General features: G+C 45.8%; 1 long non-coding RNA gene across 1 annotated transcript; it reads right to left on the reverse strand.

The window, feature by feature from the left end:
• Nucleotides 1-7,551: 7,551 nt before the first annotated feature.
• On the reverse strand, nucleotides 7,552-8,260 carry LOC143818174 (uncharacterized). The gene is made up of 3 exons (XR_013224361.1): nucleotides 7,963-8,260; nucleotides 7,704-7,880; nucleotides 7,552-7,629 (listed from the first exon to the last, which is right to left on the reverse strand). It is a non-coding gene; the product is annotated as an uncharacterized LOC143818174 (long non-coding RNA).
• Between the last annotated feature and the right edge of the window lie 3,939 nt (nucleotides 8,261-12,199).

The raw sequence follows: 12,199 nt of genomic DNA on the forward strand, positions 1-12,199 counted from the left end.
ATACTCTATCGAGATATGCATGGTGCGTGGCCTTATCAAACAAGACTGGGGAGGCTGTAGCCAGATCATTCGAATTAATATTTCAAAATGATAAGCGCATACCGAGGAAATTGCAGACGGATCGCGGCAAAGAATTTATAAATTCATCACTCAAGCAACTATGTAATATGCATAATATTCACCACTTTTTTACCAACAATGACGTAAAGGCCGCTATGGTGGAGCGCTTTAATCGCAGATTAAAAACCCATATGTGGCGCTATCTTACGAAGCATAATACCTTTAGGTACATTGATATTTTAGTCCCGCCGCTGTGACAGAGAAAAATGCGCTGCAAATCTGGCGCAATATTTACAGTTTTAGTATTACTAATAAACCGATTAAACCGTCTTTAAAAGTTGGAGATCATGTCAGAATATCCCGCTATAAGGGAACGTTCTGCAAGGGATATGAAAAAACGTACAGCGAAGAGATTTTTTTAATTACCGCCATCTCCAATAAATTTCATAAACCTCTTTATAAAATTAGTGATTTAGCAGGCGACGCTGTAGAGGGGTCATTTTATAAGGACGAGCTGCAAAAAATATCTATGGATGAGAATCGTGTCTACAGAGTAGAAAAGATTTTGAGAAAAAAGACGTGTCAGGGGTGTGAGTCAGTGCTTTGTCAAATGGCTGGGGTACCCCAAAAAATTCAATAGTTGGATCTCGGCTTCGGAGTTGACATATATATAACCATGGAAGCTGGCTCGTTCTTTATAACACTAGCTTCAAACGCGTCTAGCGATATTTTTCCAGAAAATACAATTGCAGAGTATACCAATAAATTGTCTAAGCCGGTTCATCTTGGGTGCCCGTACGAAGTTGTGCTAACGGAAATTCAATATCCGCATACATGGTACACATTTGAGCAGAATGACGGGAATTTCTATATAGGAAAGCGTGGCGATGTGCTAAAGGAATATTCGGTAAAGTCGGGGTTTTATTCAACAATCGCGGACCTCATACACGCGATTAATGAGAGAATTGATATTTTGAAGGTATCCAGCAACTGTTTTAAGCTGCATTATGATGATGTGAAGAGGAGCGTCACCCTATCGGATTCGCCATCAATACATTTTGCCCCCGTCCATAAATTGGCGCACATTTTAGGCCTCCAGCCATACATCAAGGCTTCTGTAGATAATAGCCCTGTTGCTCGGAAGAAGATTTATGCAGATATAAAAGATGGATTTTATACATTGTGTGTTTACTCAGATATAATACAGCATCAGCTTGTGGGGGACAGCTATGTCCAACTTCTGAGAACTGCTCAGGTAACTGGCAAGAGCGGTGAGATTATCACCCTTCAGTACACAAGACCCGATTACATGCCCTTTTGCAAGCAGCATTTTGATTCTGTGACAATCTCTATCTTATCAGACCAAGGCACACCAGTTAAATTCAAGTACGGAAAAAGTATTGTGCGATTACATTTTAGACCGCGACAGTATTGACACGATAAAATGGTGTCTCAAAGGGTGTATGGAGACCCTGCTGTTTATGCCCGCTACTATACTGCCCAGTCGGGGCACGGGCTAGAGGGGTTCAGCGGGAGTGAGTACATGTATGGTTCTGGCCTGGCCGGGATATTTAAAGGCTTATTTCGCCTTACCACTTTTCAGAAAAGGCTTAGAATTAGTAAAGCCACACATGAAGACGGCTGTCAGAAACATTGCTAAAGACGCTGTCACTACTGCCTCATCAGTCCTTATGAATAGGATAAATACACAACCACAGCAAGATGGTTCTGGGATAATTTATGTTGCTAAAAAATCACAAAAAAGAAAGAGACGCGCTTGCCCGCCTTTACTGCCGATGCTCATGAATAAAACTACAACCAAGAGACGCACCCGTCAGAAACGAGTAAGACGCTCTGTGGAAGACATCTTCTAATCAATTATCATGGCTTTCCTGCATGATGCTTCTGTAGAGTGTGCAAAACTGGATATTTTTGACATACCACTGACACAAACAAGTATAGAGAAATCTCTATTTGTAGAAGTACAACCGGTTGCGGCACTGTCTGACAATGGGCCGTTGGAATTTTTCATATCTGGGAGCGGCGATAAATTATTATCACCTGAACAACATGCTGCTGTACATAAATTGCCGCATCGTCAAGCAAGACAATACGGCTATAGCCGATGGCGCGCGTGTGGCGCTCATAAACTACCCTCTAGCCACTCTTTTTAACCAGGTCGATATTACTCTGGGAGAACGACTTATCTCACAATCGGACAATCTGTACAGCTATAGAGCGTACATAGAGACCCTTTTAAATTACAGCTCACAGACGCTGTCATCACAATTTACAGCCGGTTTGTTCTATAAAGACACTGCGGGCCATCATAATGACCGGGGCTTGGATGGTGCAAATGCAGGGTTTATCAAAAGAGCCAATGCAACTTCCCACTCAAAGCCTGTCGACCTCTTGGGGCCCATTTTTGCGGATATATTTAATCAACCAAAGTTAATATTGAATGGACTTGACCTTAAGGTTAAGTTAACAAGAAATAAGGATGCTTTCTGCCTCATGTCGGCAGAAGCCGAGCCGCTGAAGGTGCAAATCTCACAAGCGGCTCTCTATGTGAAAAGAGTGCAGGTATCTCCAGCAGTCCGAATCGGTCACAGCCAGGCCCTCCTATCCGCAACCGCCAAGTATGCTATTGACCGAACATGCATGAAAGTGTACAGCATCGCCGCAGGGACACAGATCACGAACCACGAGAACCTCTTCCTAGGCCAGATACCAAAAACTGTTATATTGGGCTTTGTGGACAATGAGGCGTTTAGCGGTTCTTATGCGAAAAACCCTTTACACTTCTACCACTACCACGTCAGCCACGCAGCTTTATATCTGGACGGCCAACAGATACCCGGGAGACCTTATAATCCTAATTTTAATGTTGACAGCCATCAGAGCAAGCAAAAGGCTGATTGTGCCATGGCAATAGATCGTGAAGAATTTATGGCTGGATTCACTCTATTTGCTTTTGATTTATCACCTGATCAAGAACCTGGAGGACATTTCTCGCTCATTAAAACAGGTAACCTACGTGCTGAAGTCCGCTTTGCGCTAGCGACACCCCACATGATAAATATGATTGTTTTTGCAGTCAACCACACCATTCTGGAAATTAATAATAGGCGAGAGATCTTGTACGATTTTAATTAAGTAACGATGGACAGTCTGCAGCTTACAGTGGTAGTGAATGCTGATAATTACACAGAGCGCATATTCGCCGGTGTGCTTCCGTGTGATTTGCTTCCGGAAGAAGGAGTGACTCAGAGACCTGCGGCATATATTGTGAATACAGACCCGGCGAATCAAGCTGGACTCCACTGGGTATTGATAGTATTCTGCGATGATAAGACGGGCATATTTTTTGATAGCTACTGCTTTTGTCCGGACAATATTATCTTTCCACGAGAATTTGTGACATTCCTGAACAAGAATTGTGACTCTTATTCTTATCAAAACTCGCAAATCCAGGATGTGTATAGTAGTGTATGTGGTCATTATTGCATATATGTATTACACCATTTAGCGCGCGGGTTACCATTCAAGAAGCTTTTACAGTGTTTCACTGCTGACTTGCAGAGTAATGATCGAATCGTATCAGATTTTGTGTCATCAAAATTTTCAAGTTTAATCCGTTGTTCTGTCAGAAATTATCAATTTAATCAAAAATGTGCTTGTCTGTCAGTTTCACACTGATAGCTAGCATCTGCTAGCAATTAGTTAAAGCTGTCTTATAATGTACTTTTCTCTAGTCACCTTCCACGACGGCATATGGAGGTTGTCTCTTTGCCCTAATGGGGAACAGGAAACACAGAGGTTAAAAGGACCTCCCACCTCCCACTTGCCAGTGTCTTTCCTGTTCCCCATGGGACAGGGAGAGGTTTTCCATGTGCTGTAGTGGCCAGCGGCTACGGTACCTTCTCAGGCTCTGCCTGTATAGCCGGGCAGCAGACGGTCGCTCTCAGCCTCCCTCTTTTTGCTGCTCCCGTCGTCCTGCTTGCAGGTGCCTCGGGACCCCCTCCCGGCCTTCCCGCGCCCCCACGAGGGCAAAGCAGGCCTGGGTTCCCTGACCGGGCTCCTCCTGGAGCTGCCCGGCGTCCTCCTCCTCCATGCTGTCGGCTCGGCGTTCCGGAAGTGACGTCGGCGGCTCTCGCGCGTCACTTCCGGTTTCTCCATACACTAAGAAGCCGGTACTTCTGGGTTTCGCCGGCCGGCGTGTCGGACCTCACAGCTCCCTCACCTGGATCCTGGAGGGGGAGGGGGATTAATCGCTGGAGCAGGTACTAGGACGGCATCCATAAAAGCCTGCTGAACCACCACTGAGGTAAGGCTATCTCCCCCAGTATGGATGGTTCTTCATGCCCCGTATCTGCGGAGCCCAGCTCCACCCCTGCCTCTGTGAGTGTTTGCAGGGATGGGATCCGGGAGGAGTGTAGCAGGGGTTAGAAGTCCTCACCCCTCTCTCCCTTTATATATTTCAGGGAGAAAAACCTGCCCCTAAAGGTGCCTATAGGAAGAAGTGCCCTATCTGTTCCACTAAATGTCCTCCTAACTGGGACAAGAAACTCTGTCAGTCATGTACTGACAGAATAATAAGAGCTGAGCAGCCATCACTGTTGGATGAGATTCGCTCACTAGTAAAACAGGAGGTACAATCTTCCCTGGCAGCTTTTACACCTCCACCCCCACCTCCACCTCCGCAGCCACAACCTCATTCCCCGGCTAAGAAGAGGAAGATTCAGGCTGTGGAATCCGACTCTGATTCGGACCTCTCTCATGCCTCATCTGTTGGCTGGGAGGATCCAGTATCGCCTAAAGCTGAGGTCAGGAAGTACCTTTTCTCCTCAGATTATATTGAGGATCTAGTCTCTGCTGTCCGTAATACCATGGGACTAGAAGAGGAACCTGTACCGCAGTCCATACAGGATCAGATGTTCGGTGGTCTTTCATCGGAGAGGAGAGTGGGCTTCCCAGTTCATGCTAATATTATCAGTATGATTAATCAAGAATGGGAACTACCTGAGAAGCGTCTCAGTACCCCTTCAGAAATGAAGCACAGATTTCTGCTTGAGGATGATCTTAAATTAGATATTCCCAAGGTCGATGTGCAGGTGGCTAGAGTCGCCAAGAGAACTGCACTCCCCTTTGAGGATTCTTCTCAATTGAAGGATCCCATGGATAGAAAGATCGAAAGTCTCCTCAGAAAATCATGGGAAACTTCTACATCTGTCCTTAAGGCTAACGTCGCCTCCACCTGTGTGGCTAGAGCCCTCTCCTGCTGGCTTGAGAAATTAGAAAATCACATATCTCAAGGTACCTCAAGAGGCGAGATATTGGATTCCCTTCCCATTCTGCATAAAGCTACAGGGTTTTTGGCGGACGCTTCTCTGGAATCTGTAAGAGTCGCCGCCAGATCCCTGGTACTTTCCAACTCTGCCAGAAGAGCTCTCTGGCTTAAGCTATGGAGTGGGGATATCACCTCTAAGTCTAAGCTCTGCGCCATACCCTTTAAAGGAGACTACGTCTTTGGTCCAGCCCTAGACGATATTCTCGATAAAGCCACCGACAAAAAGAAAGCGCTCCCTGAGCAAAAACAGCCTAGGAAACGTTTTTTTCGTGGCCCACAACCTCAGCCCTCTCAAGCAAGAGGCAAAGGAAAAACCGGCAGGTGGAGCTACGCAAAGGGTAGGGGAAAAAATATTTTTGTGCAGCAGCAGCAGCAGTCCCAACAGGACAAACAATGACTCCGACCCGGTGGGGGGAAGACTCTCGAAATACGTGGGTCAGTGGGAAGATATCACCAGCTCCCACTGGGTTCTCAATGTCATCAAGGAGGGCCTGTTAATAGAGTTAATTTCTCCCCCCCCCCTCAGGGTCTAAAGGTACCGTCACACTAAGCAACGTCGCGGCGATATGGCCAGCGATGCGACCGAAACAAGATTGCTGGAGCGTCGCTGTTTAGGTCGCTGTAGAGACGTCAAACACAACAACGCCAGAGCGATGCAGGAGCGATCCAGTGACGTAGCGGCAACCAATTTATCGCTGTCGCTGGTTGCTCGCTCCATGTCAAACAGCCAGAGTGTGTTGACTTGACACACCCAAAGGGGCGTTGTAGTGTAGCCAGATAGGCGTGTTTTAGTATAGGGAGACCCCCAGGATGTGACGCGTCGGCGTCCTGTAATATAAACCGCGACTCTGCAGCGATACAGGACTTGTATATTTGCAAGCATTATCGTCCCGTTGTGCCTTTCCAGCGTCCTGTTCAGAACGCCCCTCCACCTACGATCCTCTTCTCCCGGGAGCGTCCTGTTTGTAATCGCCATACACAGTATATTGTTGGCGTCTTCATTGGATCTCACTTGCGCTCTGATAGAAAAGGCACTGAATCTGTCTAGACACCGGCAGCTGTTGGAGAAACCATTTTCTGGTTGTGGCTGGATCTCTTCTTGCTCTTCAACGGTAAGTACTATGTTTCTGTGTTTTTGTTTTTTTTTATGTTTCTTGTGTGTGCTATGCAGTAATGTTTATCAATGTAGTAGGTTTAATGATGTATGTAACATCTCTGGCTGCCTTGTTGTGCATCAGGCAAGCGGACGCACAAGATGGAGGCACTTTAGGAGGTGGTTAGCAAACACTTTTTTGCTGGCAGCCATTTTCAGCGTCAAATGTACGCAAAGCTAAACCTACTCTTTGTCGCTGACCGTGCATTTTGTGCGCAGACTATATGTAAGGGTAAACCAACTCTTTTCTTTTGTGTCTGCCTTGGCTTGGCTGGCCCTGGCCTGCTCCGCTTGTTAATGATATCAGCACACAAAAAAACGGTAACATAAATTTTTTAATAACACAATTATAAAATAACATAAAAAAAAAAAAAAAAACTCCCACGGCGTCACCGCTGGTGGGCAATGAGGCGCTGGAGCGTGCGCCCCTGTTGCTTAACCTGCTCCGCAATATCTTTTGCTGCCTCCAGCAGACGCCCTGTAGATTTCTCCAGGCGCTTGTGCCTGGTCAGCAGCTGTTTCACGGTGGCCGTTTCTGTGGTTAGAAGAGGTAGCAGTAAGGGTATGTTGACACATTGGGTATTTGCAGTGTTTAGTACGCTCCGTGTAACATCCGCAACTGCTCTACCTCATTTCTATGCGTTATTGTCCGGGACATAGTACTGGATGTAATAAAATTTTTCGGCTACACAGTGCTAAAAATTAACATGCTGCGTTTCATTAATACGCACTTGTGTTCACCTGCCGAAAGCTGTTTTGGACCCCGGGGGACGTAACAGACATCTGAATGTGAGTATGTATGTAGTGTTTTTTTTTTTTTTTTTTTTGGGCTTGATCGTGATCGATGGCAAGTAGTTTTGTCTCTGTGTAACTTTAGCTCTGTGATTGGCAAACTTTATTTTTTTTATTATTTTATTTTTATTTTTTTTATGCCAAATGTGACATCCCACCGATACCCCCTCCCCCCTCCCCCTGTCTGTCTACTTACGGAGATGTGATGCCGGTTCATCTTCCCCTGAACTGCTACTGCTGCTCAGCTCCCAGCCCCTCGCTTGGGCTACGCCAACTACGGAACATAATACAAATCAGGTTAACAATTGGACACGCCGTGGGGAACAGCTGGCAGTTTGGGTCACTTACCCAATGCTCCTGTGCTGCCTTGTGGCGAAAAGTTAGCAGACCCGGGGGAGGAGGACACTTGCTGTAGCGGTGGTGTACAGGCCGGTGAAGGGGTTGTGGCTGGGGAAGGCGTTATGGCAGCTGGAGGAGTTGAGGCAGAAGGAGGGGTTCGAACGCCCCTGGTCCTCCTACCTGCATCTGCAATGTATACAATATTTCAGCTCCCCTGTAATTTACCGTATACAGTAAAAAAACCTAAAAAGACTGATGGTTAACATACGTGACGGGCCGGGCTGTAGGCTGACGCTCGTGGCAGATGTGCTGCTGTGACCGGGTGCCAGCTGACTGCGCCGTCTCTCTACACAAACATTAAAGCAACACAATGTTTACACACCGAAAAGTATACGATTCCCTCGGTGTCATTGGTGAGAAAAAAAATAGCTGGCTATCCCAAATTTTTGGTTGCAAAACCTACGTACATATTTAGAAAATAGACAGCACTCTTCACAGTGATGCTATACTCTGCATTGTGTGGGGGCTCTGTCTTCTATCTCGGACTTATTTTGTACTATTTTATGTTCATGAGTGTGCCAAGCATTAGTTGGCTTCTAAAACCTAGTGTTATATATATATATATATATATATATATATATATATATATATATATATATATATATATATATATATATATATATATATATATATATATATAGATATATATATATATATATATATAGATATATATATATATATATATATAGATATATATAGATATATATATATATATATATATATAGATATATATATATATCTATATATATATATACATACACACATACCATTTTTTCCTGCCATCTAATGCTCAGCACGCTCTTTCCTATATAATTTACGCTGCTGTTCATTATACTTTGATAAACAATGACTCAATTCATGGTGGGTGGGGGTGCGATTGTGTGTGGTTCTATCTTCTGTGTGTGTATTTTGGGGGTGGGGGAGGGATTGCGTGTGCTGTTATCTTGTCTGTTTGTGTGTGCTAATGGGGTTGGGGGACTGATTGTGTGTGTGTTCCTTGTTTGTGTGTGCTAAATGGGGGGTGGAAGTGATTGTGTGTGGTGTTATCTTGTTTGTGTGTGCTAATGGGGTTGGGGGGAGTGATTGTGTGTGTGTTCCTTGTTTGTGTGTGCTAATGGGGTTGGGGGGAGTGATTGTGTGTGTGTTCCTTGTTTGTGTGTGCTAATGGGGTTGGGGGGAGTGATTGTGTGTGTGTTCCTTGTTTGTGTGTGCTAATGGGGTCGGGGGACTGATTGTGTGTGGTGTTATCTTGTTTGTGTGTGCTAATGAGGTGGGCGAGGGATTGTATGTGGTGCTCTCTTTTGTGTGTGTGTTTACATTGGTTAGGGGGAGTGCTTTTGAGTGGTGATCCGACAGACCCACATAGATAGATAGACCCACATAGATAGATAGACCCACATAGATAGATAGACCCACATAGATAGATAGATAGATAGATAGACCCACATAGATAGATAGATAGACCCACATAGATAGATAGATAGACCCACATAGATAGATAGACCCACATAGATAGATAGACCCACATAGATAGATAGATAGACCCACATAGATAGATAGACCCACATAGATAGATAGACCCACATAGATAGATAGACCCACATAGATAGATAGATAGATAGATAGACCCACATAGATAGATAGATAGACCCACATAGATAGATAGACCCACATAGATAGATAGATAGACCCACATAGATAGATAGACCCACATAGATAGATAGACCCACATAGATAGATAGATAGACCCACATAGATAGATAGACCCACATAGATAGATAGATAGACCCACATAGATAGATAGATAGACCCACATAGATAGATAGACCCACATAGATAGACCCACATAGATAGATAGATAGACACACATAGATAGAATCCCATCGTTCGTTGCGGATCGTTTAAACAAATTGGACATAACCCAGCGAAGCCACGCGGAGAGGGACATGTTTGAAGTTTTGACTACGGCAGCGGATGGAAAACTGACAGAGACTTCGAAGTTTACCTGCACCGAACATGAGCCCTCGGGCCAGGCTTTTTGGGGACAGCAGCAAGGGCCCATGAACTGCACTCCTGTCCACATACCAGCCCCACATCATTTCCAGTTCAGGACACCTCCTCCTCCTCGTTTTGGTGACTTCTCACAAGACTATTCTGCGCCCACACAACAGTTCAGCGACATGGACACCTACTATCAAGATCTGTAGGGTTCTCGTCTTACCAAACTTTATCCTTTCATAAAAAGCGTTTTTTTTTTTTTTTTTGGTCTTCTATCTCGGACTTCACAGTGATGCAATACTCTGCATTGTGTGGGGGCTCTGGTGGTTAATGCTGTGCGCCGGCTGGGACACATATTATTGCATCACTAGTGAGCGGCTAACGGCTGTACGCTTCTCCCGATCCCCCTCACTCGTCACCGCGCGTCTCCTGATTCAACCATATTTGTACTTACCAGCTCTTGCCTCTGCCCGCAACTGGGCCAGCATTTGTGGGTTTTTGTACCGCAGGTCTGCCCACTTTTTCCGCAGTTGGAGAGCACTACGGCGTATCGCAAACCGCTCCAACATTTTTTGCGAAATGTGGCGCAGCACACCCTGCTTGTGCAGGTTCAGGTGGGCTGGTGCACTCCGGTGGCCTTCGTAGTCCAGCTCATCCATTTTCCCCACAAAAAAAATCAACTCTGGTTGCCCCATGGGTGCAGAACGCTGGCGCGCCGCCATTTTGCAGGGAAACAGGCTAGACGGCACGCCCAGGGGCGGTACTACACACGGGGCGTGATGGCGCATGATCCGCATCGCTATAGCGTCTTCGGTTTTCCACAGCGTCGCGGTTTGCGTCGTCGATATACACAGCGTCGCGGTTGTGGATCCTGCTTATGAACAGACTGTTTTGCGTTCCCGTTTCAATCCGCAGCGGTCATCATTCCGTGTTTAAACATCATTGCCATGTCTATGTTACATATATCAAGTATGCAAGCACCAATTATGCGATGTGTGAACATAACTATACAGTTTTGCTTGTCTTGTGCTGATGTTAATTTTTTTTTTTTTTTTTTTACTCTAGGTTACAATGTCTATGAATGATGTCCCTGTGTTGGTAGCGGCTGCGTTGTTGGTTGAAGCTCACCGCCAGCAGGAGGCTCATGCGCGGATCTCTCGTGCAAAGCGACAGCGCCGCATGTGGACCAGACAGTGGCTGCAGAAGAGGAATCAATTGTCCCATATGGGCCTAATAAGGGAACTGCAGGAGAACAACCCGCATGATTTCAGGAACTACCTGCGAATGTCGGAGGATTCCTTTAATGTGCTACTTGCTGCTGTGGAACCTTCTATCAGGCGGCAAAATACCAAGATGAGAGCTGCTATCCCTGTGGATGAGAGACTGGCTGTCACGCTGCGGTTCCTGGCGACTGGCAGGTCTATGCAAGACTTGCATTACTGTGCAGCTATTTCCCGATCCCTGCTCAGCGTCATCATCCCAGAGACATGTAAAGCTATTGTCTCAGCTTTACAGCGCACTTACATGCCTTTCCCGGAGACCCAGGAGGATTGGAAACAGATTTCCGATGGTTTTCAGCAGCAATGGCAGTTTCCAAATTGCGGTGGGGCCTTGGACGGGAAACATGTCCGCATCACCCAACCACCACACACTGGCTCATTTTTTTATAATTACAAGGGTTATTTCAGCATTATTCTCATGGCCCTCGTTAATGCTAACTATGAATTTATAACTGTTGCTGCTGGGATGAATGGGAGAGTGTCTGATGGCGGAGTTTTTGAGAAAGAACACAAACTAAATTTGCCGCCCAACAGCGACACAAGTGGAAACCTGAACTTTGTGTTTGTCGGAGATGAGGCGTTCCCACTGCATCCTAACCTTCTGAAGCCCTACTCCCAGAGAACTCTGACACCGGAGCGACGAATTTTTAATTACAGACTTTCCAGAGCTCGACGCGTTGTGGAGAATGCTTTTGGGATTATGGCAAACCGATTTCGTGTTTTTCACACTGCTGTCAACATGAAACTGTCGTCTATTGACTCTGTGGTGCTTGCCTGTTGTGTTCTGCACAACTTTCTACGCCGCCGTGATGCCAGTGCATACAGCCCTCCACAATATGGTGACTCTGTTGACCCTGCAAACGGGAATGTAACCCAGGGCGAATGGCGTCTAGACGAGCACAGGGTTTCAGGCTTGGAAAGTCTTGGAGCCCGAAGGAACTATGATGATGCAACGATTTGCAGGGACAAGTACTGTGACTTTTTCAATGGCCCAGGGGCTGTCCCATGGCAGCATCTCCAGCAGTAGTGCTTCACTTGTGCTATGCATTTTGTTCGACATTTTTAAGGGTTTATGTGCTTTCGTGTACCATTTTCTTAATGATGCCCCATGCAATTAATTTGTATGTCTCAATGTGTACATTAATAAAAATATCTATCTATACACAT

The sequence above is a fragment of the Ranitomeya variabilis genome, chromosome 3 (genome assembly GCF_051348905.1).
Source record: "Ranitomeya variabilis isolate aRanVar5 chromosome 3, aRanVar5.hap1, whole genome shotgun sequence".
Classification (NCBI taxonomy): domain Eukaryota; kingdom Metazoa; phylum Chordata; class Amphibia; order Anura; family Dendrobatidae; genus Ranitomeya; species Ranitomeya variabilis.